This window comes from Tympanuchus pallidicinctus, unplaced genomic scaffold, assembly GCF_026119805.1.
Source record: "Tympanuchus pallidicinctus isolate F22 unplaced genomic scaffold, pur_lepc_1.0 scaffold2, whole genome shotgun sequence".
NCBI classification, from domain to species: Eukaryota; Metazoa; Chordata; class Aves; order Galliformes; family Phasianidae; genus Tympanuchus; species Tympanuchus pallidicinctus.
Genome location: NW_026294721.1, coordinates 19,203,609 through 19,215,720, shown reverse-complemented (window position 1 = coordinate 19,215,720; position 12,112 = coordinate 19,203,609). Strand labels below are relative to the sequence as shown.

The 12,112-nt window shown below is 34.1% G+C and overlaps 1 long non-coding RNA gene across 1 annotated transcript; it reads right to left on the bottom strand.

Moving 5' to 3' along the window:
• Window positions 1-1,321: 1,321 nt before the first annotated feature.
• Window positions 1,322-4,801, bottom strand: LOC128080767 (uncharacterized). Its single transcript, XR_008206879.1, has 3 exons — window positions 4,762-4,801; window positions 3,635-3,696; window positions 1,322-2,915 (listed from the first exon to the last, which is right to left on the bottom strand). It is a non-coding gene; the product is annotated as an uncharacterized LOC128080767 (long non-coding RNA).
• Window positions 4,802-12,112: the final 7,311 nt, after the last annotated feature.

Sequence of the window (12,112 nt, the reverse complement as noted above, 5' to 3'; positions counted from 1 at the left end):
AAGTGAATTAAGTGAAATATTTTGTAGATTTTTCATGCAGTGGTAACATCCATCAGCTGGCAAAGTAAGCAGCAGGAGATATCCATGGCATTTGGGAAGCCAGGTCACACTCCCCCCCCCTTTGGCTCACAGAGAGAAAAGGAATTTCTTAGAACTGATGTTGAGGTCCCATATCCCTGGAGATTATGCTTGTGTAAGTGATCTCTCAAAGGAACAGTTCAGATGCTTCCAGAATTGTATTATGCTAGAACTTCTTTAATGCAGGCAGAAAGGGTCCCAGATTTGGATCCATTTAACTTCAAAGAATAAGCCATTACAATGCACCTATATCCTCATACAATCTCGTTACAGATGCATACTAAAAGGAAAATTTATTTGCCCCAAGCTCCACTTCAATCTCATTTTAATTGATAGCCACTGTTTGTATTAAATAAATGTACACCAGTAATGATATTATAGCCATAAAAGTCCCTAATGGAGCCACATTAAAACATAAATTGGACTTACAATTATCAAGGTCCTTTAATTTGTCTGGAGAACTAATAAATAGTCTTCAGAAATAAGTTCAACCCATCTCATAAAGTTGTACAGAGATTCGATAAGCATTGGAGTGTATGTTGGGTGTTTCAGCCACTAGTCTAGTGGAGATTGTTTTAATTTACTGTAAATAAGAATTAAGATAGATTCTAACCATAAATCTCTACTGTAATGATAAACATTATCATGCAGTCAAGTGGAAGATACATCAATACACAAAGTGAGATTTGGTCTGGATAGGAGGAGTTGCAACCTGGCTGCTTAAAAAAAAGTGAAAAAATCCATTAAGACTCTTAATTATTGGTCACTGTAAGGATTAAACACACAGTCACTCTAAATAACGGTTACAGATTTCATCCTACACTCACAAGTTTGGAGTTTGATCTGTAAACCCTTGAATATTCTTTGCCTCAACCCTTTATCTTTGGGTCAGCACAACTGAATACATGCATTTCACTGACTCAACATTTTATATTAGACGAACATCCTAGATTGTATAAAATGGAGTGAGAAGTAGATAAAAGGATCCATTAGTAATAACAAATTGCTATTAGGTTCTCAGCCTTCACAGGTACTTTAGTATACTATAAGTACGGTGATGATCAGAGATGGAATATATCATTAGACAATCTTAAGATGCAGAAATACTGAGTGAACCTGACTTTTGTTTTTGAAAAGTAGGAAATAAGAATACTTAATTTTTTTCATTGAATAAGGGATATATTTAAATTTCTCTGGAATAAGAAATATTCATGAAAATATTTTCCACTCAGTCCTTACATTGCTCCACGCATCCTTCCTCTCTCAAGCTTTTTCTGATAGACATTAAAGTGAATTTTTTAAATAACCATTTTTGTCTTCAAAGCATACTGAGTTCCACATGGCTGATAACAAGAAAAATAACAAAGTGACTGTAAAGTATTTGCAACTATTTGCACTGCTTTATTTAAATACTTATTATGCTACAACTTTAAAGAAATCAACTGTGAGGTGTTTTTCCAGACAACTTTAATTCTGTCACGTTACTCACACTATTTTTATTGAAATCTTAACACTTATCATTGTCTTCCAGTAATTGTAATGAAACCTTATTAGGGAATTACATGAATTATATTTTTCATATGCTCAAAACAAAACCTCTTAGCATGAAGAAACTTTAAAAACACTTTAGCAACTGCCATTTTCTTCCAAATAACTATAAGGCTCAGAAATTCAGACTTTTCATAATCTTTAACAGCAGGAAAGGTAGAAGACTCCTAGGAAGTTTCTGTAAAGCAGATTGTTGCATGTGTTTTGTTACCTGTGCTATCCTATCTGTTTCATGAGGCCCAAGGAATTTTGAAACTCAGCAATAAGGTAGAATAAATGTTGCACAAGTTTGCTAATGATTGGAAAGAATTAGACATTTTTGAAAATCAAAGAATATCTTTGACAAAGAAGAAATATTTTTGCATACTTTTTCCTTCTTAAATCAAAGAAGTTCCCTATTATCTCTTTTAAGACTCTTGTACTTCACGTCATCATTTTCTGCTCAAGTTACTCTTGATTACTACTAGAAACCTTAACCAACATACAAAAGACTTTATCAGTGACAAGATACTGACATTATTAATGGCATTAGTAAACACTTTGTAAAAGTTTCTAAAGATGCTTCCAGTTTTCAAATGCACTTATCTTTCTGTAAAAACAGCTGTTGCTGCACTAAGACTGCCTGATATAATACCGCTTTGGGAGTCTGGGGGCAAGGTGTTGCCACTAGGGGGCTGCATGGATTGCTTCTGTGAGAAGACACAGTCGGTTCTACTTAAGCCTACCAATCAAATCAGTGGCACCTCTGTGGAAACACATTTAAGGAAGTGCAGAAACTGCTAAATGCGTAATGAGAAGAAGTGTCAAAAATCTAATGATCACAAAATCAGAGAAGGCGTTCCAGGTGTTACAGAGCAGATATTCCCAAGTACTCTGTGGAGGCCACAATATGTGCAGCAAGTATTTCACATTTCTGATGTAAGATTCCATGTTTGATAAGCTAGATATTTCCTGACAGGAGCTACAACCCATGAAGTAAGCTCTGTGTATGTGTGACACACACACACACCAACCAGTTAAATCAATCACACTTTTGGATACAGTGAGATGACTGATAATATTGATTGTAAGAGATTAGCATTCATAAAGATGCATATTTATTAAGTTATGTAACTTCTGTATTAAAATCAGTTCTGTCTTCTTAGACTGGTATTTTGCCTGTCTAGTCCTAAGAAGCCTCCATTTCCCTTAAGTCTTCATCTTCACCTTAATTTCTCAGACTAAAGAGAGGAAACATCAATCTACAGATCTCTGTATGTACGGACCTGATAAAACAGCAGAGCAGAAACCTACCAATGAAAACCAGTTTGTGAATATGATGTTATTAGTAAACATTTAAACAAAGATTTAAACTTAACTGTCATTGTTACTGGGCAGAGAAGAAAGACCTGACATTAGTTTCTTCAGCCAATTTGTATTAATTCTTCTGACACAAACCAAACTGAAGAAGCACAACACCAATATACTCTTTTTCTTAACTGAAAAGTTGAGTACACAAGAGCACTTCTGGACAGTTGGTTCAATTTTAATATTACAGTTTCAGGAAACAATAAGTATATTGAAAGTGATAGAATAAATGAAATAATGCCTTATTACATTCATTTATATTTTTACTTCTTTGAATAAAAAAGGCCTACCCTTATAGATAACGGATTAGCTATTGAATAAATTTACATTAATTCAATAAGATTAACTGCATTTTCTTTGCAGGTGAGTACTTTTATATTACCATTAAAAATAAAAGCAAATTTTGTAAATGTATTGCTACTTAAATTGAGAAGAATTTTATCCAAATGACATTTCCATAGCTGTTAAGAAAAATAATATAGATAAAACAAAGATGAATTAAGCATTGAGGTTATTTTTCTGTTTGTGCATTTTTGCCTTCCCCAGTCTTTAACAGTTCATTAACTAAGAGAAAGGGTATTGATTTAATTGTAATATTTTCAGTATTTTTTCATATAATTGTAATGCAGTAGTCACATAGAAAAATCAACTCACAGCTTACCTTTCAGAAAAGAAAAGCAGGCTCCCACATTCAGGCATTCCATATTTTTCTTGTGCTTGTTACTTTTAAAAAAAAAAAAAATCAGAAAAAACAGTTGTGTTACTATAATGCTATAGTGTGATGGAAAGCACAACAAGAGTAGGGTGGCAAAGTCCTAGACTACAGCAAGTAAGGATGTGGTCTGTAGGAGCAGAAACAAAGCGGGGAAAAGACAACAGAAAAGCCTTCTTACTCCCAGAAGGCCTCAAGTACACAGGGACCTTCTACAAGATACCCTTACTTTTACTGCCAGCCCTTAAATGAGATCTAGGAAGAGGTGGATCCTATCTCCACCTTTTCTGGTCACACAGCTGCACTGCGTGCACCTGAGCTCCCGAGTTCGTCCTGCCTTTCTACCACATATTAAATCACTGTTTCAGGCCGTGACTTCGCATTTCTGTTACTGTCAAATGTTTGATATCTAATTTGTCACATCATTACTGTTTGAAATAGTTTGAATATTTACATTGTTGACAGAAAACAAGCATGATTTTGAGGTTATAGCTTTGAACTGATCACCAAAAATCACCAATTCTGCTTTGCAAAACTTTGTCTTTTAGCAGTATTTATTATTAAAATAAAATTTAATACTTAAATCATTCTGTCTGAAAAACAATGTAACACCTGTTTCTCTGTTAATCCATGAGCTTTTTACATAGTACATAAAATCAAAGTACCTAAAATCAAAGTGTTAATTGATTTTGCTTTTTCTTCTCTTTTTAAACATGGAGGTGTAGGTATGGAGAACTGAATTAAAGATCTTTTAAAGAAAGACTAAGACATTCTATCATCTTTCATCTGAATTCAAGAACAGAGACAGTTTACCCAAAATTAACTGGAACTAGATCTCTAACATCCAAATATGATTATATAAAAACAAGCTATCCTTTATCTCAGCATTATGTAGAGAACATGTTTCTCAATTGCAAAACGCATTTAGTTCTTGCAGTCTTCAATAGTAATACTGTAAGATCAATTAGTATACAGATGTTGTAAAGCATTGGATGACTGATAAGTATACAAAGAAGTTAGGGCATTAAGATTATCATGTTGGAAATGATAATCAGAGATAAGTGGAAACTACTCACCAGGCTGTAAGCTCACAAGAAACTCCACAATGAAACAACCTCTAGAGAGAGATCCTTTCTCAGTGGCAGTCAGCCCTTAAATGGGGTCTAGGAGAGGTGGAGCCAGGCTCCACCCCTTCCAATCGCACAGATGAATTGCCTTCACCTGTGCTCCCGTGGCTGATTCAGTGCTTGCCTCCAGTGGTCAATCAGAGGTTCAGGCTGTAATCCAGCAGTTCCCCTACACATACCTTGTACCAATCTCTTATGCTGTCTACAGATCTAGTCAGACAGAGATTAAGAAGCTGAAGTTATGAATTTCACGTCTTTGTTACCACTGTACTGATTCAGGTATAATTCCTAATGTATCCCTTCATTTTTCCAGAACTACATAAGGCTTTATCTCATGAAAACAAAGCAGCTATTACTCATTTAAGGAGTTGTTTTAGAGAACTAATGCAGTTAGTCTCTATCTTTATTCATGTGAGCGTTAATGAGAATCTGGCATCAATTTAAGAATTAATACTTAATCAAGCAAGACACCTGAGGCTGAGTAACTAGCAGATGTTTCTTGAATTGGAACCTTAATAGCTCACCAATCAATACAGTAGCATAAGAATATTTCTTTCACAATTCCCTTGAAAGCGAATGTGTTTAAACAGAAACATGTGTGTGATAATTAACTAATTCAGTGTGACTAGCAACAGTTATCAGTTCAAAGGACAGAGAATAAAAAAAATAGGTAAGCATTCATAGAACGTACAAGTTCTAATCACTATTCTTGAGTTAAATATTTACTCTATGTTGAAAATATATCTAATTTAACATCTATTTACCGTGTATAGAGTGGGTTTTTTTTTTTTGTGTTTATTCACTGGCTAAAGAACTAATTATTTTGCTTTGTAAACTCTGTATTTAATATCTATATCTTAAGAAAAACAGAAATAGCATGTTATGAAAGAAAGATGACACTAGTGATCAGATGATGTTAAGAGATCACACTTTTCTGTTTGGAGGAGTGCAATTGAATTACTTTTCTGTTGTAAAAATAATCAGTTAAATCAAAGAGGACCTGGGAAAGTTATTAAAAAAAGCTTTACCAGAAAAGAAAGACAATGAAATACGTTTCAAAAAAGAGAATGTAAATTGGAAAAAATAAACTAGAATTTTGTATAAGGAAAGAGACAATTTATGGAAAGCGCACAAGGATCCAAAGTTATTCCAGGTAGTGAAATGTCAGAAAAAACAGTAATTTTACAATGATTGTGAATATTTACTTAATAAAAATATTTACAAGATTTAGGAGGCATTACTTTTTGGGCTACATATGTATATCCTCTAAACAACAGTGGGAAAAATTAAAGAGCAACTACAAGTAAATCTAGAGAGTAAAAGTAAGTGACACTGAATTTTAATTATTATCATATTATTCTTGAAGTAAAGAAAGGAAACAAAACTGATAAGATTTATGGATCTTGTGGACCTGGAGCACAAGTGAATGTCATATTTACTATTCTAAGAAAATAGTCATCCTGAAAAAGTACCTAAGGTTTATAACTAGCATGAGATCTAAAACATAAAAGAACCAACCAACGAACAACAAAAAAAAGTAACACATTCAAATCTATTTTTAGAAACTTTGCTTGGGTAAAAATAATTTTTTGGGTTTAATGGCAGGATTTTTGGTTGAAATTCAGAATCGTGTAAGATACACAAAATGAGCCTGAATCTCTTGTACATCAAGTATTTGGCTGACCAAGGAAATGACTAGATGCATAAAAAAGGCTGGACACAAAAACAAAAATGGGAATGGAATTCCTGACTATTTTAGTGGAAGAAAATGGCAAGAAAGAAGCTAGTATCATAGAATCATAGAATGGCTTGTGTTGGCAGGGGCTCCGAGAATCATCAAATTCCAATTAGCTAACATCAACTGTCAACTAACCTCCAAATCTGGTAGTAGACCAGGTTTCCCAGGGCCCCACCCAACCTGGCCTTGAACAGCTCCAGAGACAGGGCATCCATAACATCTCTGGGCAGCCTGTTCCAGCACCTCACCACTCTTTCCACAAAGAACTTCCCCCAACATCCAATCTAAACCTTCCCTCCTCGAGTGTATAACCATTCCCCCTTGTCCTATCACTGTCTACAGCTTACTCATACAATTTCTTATCTAGGCTCTGATTTGTCAAAACAGTTCATAGGAATGGAATATTAGTACTAGTCAAGGTAGAACAAGAGTGTCCTTTCAAAACAAAAACAACTGTTTGCAAGCATAGAATTTTTAGTTTAAAAGGGAATTGCATTGTAATAACTGTGTAGGTTTTCAAGAATTTCAGGGGAAAAAAATAAGCACTTGAAATTCTGTCATCTCTGAATAATAATTAATTAATAATTTAGTTGCTTAAAAATAAGCATCTAGTTTCATTTGAGATGCCTCAATCTGAGAGATCCTCACTGCTTTGATAGGCCACTGGAAACCTTGGAGTGGTACCTGATGGTAATACAGAATATCCTCAGTGCCTCTTTTAAGCAACTAAATCCACCTCTTCTTATGATTAGTCACTTCTTCCGATCAGAAACTGTTCAATATAATTGCTCTGGCCTGCTGATAGAAAACAAGGAACTTGAAAAGAAGTGGAAGGGCAAAATGGAAAATACAGTGAGTAAACGGAATGGAGTGGAAACTAAGATTCATAAGAGAAATAAATGAATAAAAAGACGTTTGGTCAATCTGTATTCTCAAGTGCTCAGTGTACTAAATGAAACAAGTTCATGATTAGAACTATGATAAAATCGTGTATGTATTTTCTTTTTAAGTAAAACTCGTCACTTAGGAAATAATACTTCTGCCTTAAATTTAATAAGAAAATCTAAAATTGCACTTAAATTGTTATATGTAAATGAGTTAATCAACATATTATCACTTTATCTGTCGGTTATTAAATTACTACTAAATAATGAATTGACAATTTATTTGCTACATTTGTTAGGAATGTTAGCGAAGAGAGCAATAAAAATGTATTACTGGAAAAGAGACACATCTATGATAACACCTATCTTTGCAGATAACCATCAACTACATCAACTGCAAAATTTGTCAGTGAAGAAGCAATGCATTCATTATTGCATCAGAAAATTCAGTTTTATTTCCCTAATGAACAGAATGGTATTTCCTTTTTAAATTGATACTGTTGCACTCAGTCATAGTTTATTAAGATCTACATGCATTCTTGATACAATACTTTCAAAGCTTCCTGTAAGTAAGGCAAAATATAAATATCTGCAAAGGAAAGAGTTTTTAAAATTCCTGTGACCAGTAACTGTTTTTTACTTTACAAAATCACTCACAGTTATTACCTAGTTTTACCTAGCAAAAATACACAATAATGTAGATAAAAATGAATAATATTTTGCCTCATTATAACTAATAAATCATGCTGTCCAAAATAACAATTGCAATTTTTTATTACAGTTATACCTTTAAAATATTAATAGTTTTGACACTATAATTTATAAATAAAAGATGGTAAAACTGTAAGTATTTTGCATGTCCTTAGAAGGACAGAGAGGTTGTCTTTGTGCCTTATCTCTTGTGTATTTTGTACTTAATCATAGAAATATGACAAGATTCTGTGATTCTGAGATTTTTATTTTATTCACTATCACCTATTAAATAACCTATCAAATCTATGATATTTTAAGTACATTTTTCAGCCCATAAACCATTGACAGTTAATCACAAAATTATTTCCCTCAGTTTATGTGTTAAATCTTTGTTTATATTATTTGAAAATAGTATGGTGTTAAAATACATTATAAGTGATCTGTTTCTCTTGATGATTTTTAAATCTTGTTCTTCACAGTTCAAAATTCTTGCATAGAATACGAAACAAATCTTAGCTTAAAATATGCAGTCAAAAAAAAAAAAAAAAAAACAGAAAAAGAAAAAAATGTCAGAGGAGAAAATAATATTAATCTCTTTTGGTTATGGAAATATATGCTCTCAGTTCTGCTTTTTCCATAGCTCTTCAGAGTATTCATTTTCTACTTTCTATGTTCTTTTAGAGTGATATTAGTGCTTCATTCCAAAACCGCTACTGAATATTCTTTCTTGCTGCTTTACAGAGAAAGCAGCAAGTGCAATATGGTAATTATAATAAGAATTGTCAAGAATACTACAATGATTTATGCCTGTGAAGAATAATTTAGCTTTCTTTCCACAAAGATCTTATGATTGCCTCTTGTTCAGGAAACACTCTACTTACTATCATTGCTCATTTTGCTAATCATATTGACCCCACTATAATAATTCATATTCTAAGAAGCTTTCAAGGCTCTTCCTCCTTGACCTTCATTGTCCTTCCTTGACATGGATTAACATGATGCCTAGAAACACTTCCTTAATTCATGGTGAATATATAATGACATACATCTCTCAATAATTTATTCCAGAGCAATCCTCACTTTTACAATATGCCTTCACAAAATGTTAGAGACTGTGTACAATTTAATCACAATTACTAGCTCTCTAAGATTTAGCAGACCACATGGAAATTATTAAAAAAGATAATGCTTATTCAGCTTCTGTCTTCTATCAAGTGTGAAGATTGTCATAAGAGAATGTAAATGACTTAATCATTTATGTAAAACTTTTTAAAAATTTGTATGAATGGGTTTCAGTTATATAAGGGGACGGGTGAATATTTGCTTAGAACATCAATCATGAAATCAAAACACAGTGTCTCTATCATACAGGAATAACTTAGGCTTTTGTAATAGATTTGAACCTGAGACATGCTTCTGATAAGGGTTGTTACAAGACCTCCAACTCCATAAGAATCTGGGGCCCTGGATTGCTCTATCCCAGACACTGCAGGTCAGCTTCATTCTCAGGAGGCTCTATCAAGGCTGACAGATGCAGCAGCTACTTTACTGGTTGGAGGTTTAGCTATTAGAAAGGCAGTACATGTATCCCAGAATCACACACAGGCAGAGGACACTGACATGGCTGTCTAAAAGGACAGTCACAGCCAGGACACTGACTTTAATAATCCTCATATATAGCAGCACAGAAAATGTAAGTATAGAGAGCCAAGTTCCCTTTCTCTTCTCCAGCTTATCATAATTGAAGCTCACAAGTGAAAATATGCACACACATGCTCTCTAGATTCACAAGCATACCCACGCATGTGGACACTTGGGTTACCAGCAGTCCCGCTGTTTGACTGGATACTGAGTTTCCTTACTCATTTCATCAGTCTACTACACACTGGCCCACTAGCAAACAAATTCAACCATACACGTGTTTGCACACTCACAAAAACACTTCATGTTTGCACAGCTCCGCAGGTGCCATTATCCATTCTTTCCCAGCTGACACGCTTGCTCAGAATAGGGACCTCCTATGTCAGCTGTGGGAAAATAGAGGTCACAGCCTGAGTGAGCTACTGGCACGTGAGGAATGGCTTTGGGAAGACGGCTCCACAGGTGAACCAAGGGTCCTCAATTTACATGAATGACCTTGCTTATTTTGGTACGCAGTGCTTTATTGTCTCTTGATGCTACTTAAATAGACATGGCACTGTGGGTGTAGTGTGGATATTCTAGTGGCTGGCCTCCCCTGTTAACGTGAGTACCTCTCTATTATATAGATGAGTATTAACTTGCCTCAAAGTACTTTCTTCAGGATTGATAGACCATTCACAGAAGCACTAGTACTTCTGCACAAGACTTATCCAGCTTGAATTTGCTAGAAAATTAGACACACACGTCTGGGAAAAATTCTTCTTCCTGACCTGCTAGCACCCAGGCACGTATATTCTTTGATCTGTCCAGTTACTGGCACCAGGGATGCACAGATTGTCATCTCTGGCCTCCTTCCTTTTATTAGCCCCAAATTCACTTAGCACAGTCTCTCCAATTTCTGTGTGAGCACTCATAAATAGTACAAACGATCATATTATCACAAGGAGAATTAATAAAGAATCTAATATGAAACATACCATCTGGCCTTTGCACACACTTGTCCCCTGTTCCAGTCTCTCCTCCCTCAATAGTCAGTCACCTCTTTTTAATTCTCTCTTTCACTCATTTCCTAAACACTCCTCAAGAAGATTGCACAGTCCCATAGACTCCCTCCAATATCCTTAATATTTGTGCTCTTCCTTCTTGCCAACTATATAGTCCAGGTTGATTCTTTCCTAGAGTTGCCTAGAGTTTCTTAAGGGACCAGCAATTACCATTTCAAAAGTTTTGGCATTTATAGTTTTCCCACTCATTGCTTATCTCCCTTATTTGTGTCTGTGTCTTTCATTTATCACTTTGCATCCATTTGAAATAGAAAAATACTTGATCTGCTAACCTAAATGAAGCAGACGCCCACATTCCACATTACCTTGCAGTTCACTAATGCATAATCTTGTATATCTCTTTAATAACACCTACATCTAGGTATATCTGCAGAAGTGATGGGGTTACATTTATAATCAGTTATTAAATTTGTTGCCTAGCAGTAGCTTTACTTATTGAAGGATAATTTTCTTTAAAAACTGACAGAACAACAAGAAAAACAATTTTAGCAGACATTGAAATTCCAGATGCACAAAGATGATGTACTTAGTTTTTATAAAAGACTAGAATATTCTCCTACTATTTAGAGAAGAAAATTTTGTACATGGTCTTTGAATTGAAGTGCAACTGAAAACCCTTACTGGCATTTTCTAATATCTAATATAATTTTACATAGTATCCCTACTATGCTTCACATGCTTATTTTCTTTTGTTTAGATAGAAATCTTAATGCATAATTTATCTTTCCTATCTATGGTCATTAATTAGTACAGGGCAAATTGCTCCCTGGATGTTCCTGCTTTTTTTTTTTTTTCTGTCTCCATTTATTCAAGTTAGGAACTGAAAAATAACCGAGATAAATTCTATGTACCTCAAGACAGTGAAAATCATAGATGTTCATATTTGAGCCAAAAAAATAAACCATGTATTTAACACTAGCTGAGGTTTAAATCCTTTAGAGTACCCTCCATACATGACAGAAAATTAAATAATAATTAACTGGAAAAGTACTAGACAAAAATAAATAAAAGAATAATTTGAAATAAGTAATTCAGGCTCAACTGAGTAATTGAGAAAGAGGCAGGTGTTTGCCAACATGTGTCATTAATTAGCAACTTGAAAGAAAACAAAACAAAATCATCATTATGTAATATTTATCTCACTAGAAACAAAAGATGATTGTCCAAGAGAAATTAAAAAAAAAAAAAACATGATTGAGAAAAAAGATATAGCACCAAATAGAAAATCTGTTCTTTGAAACAAAGAGCCATTTCTATTTAGTACCTTTGGGATTTTAAAA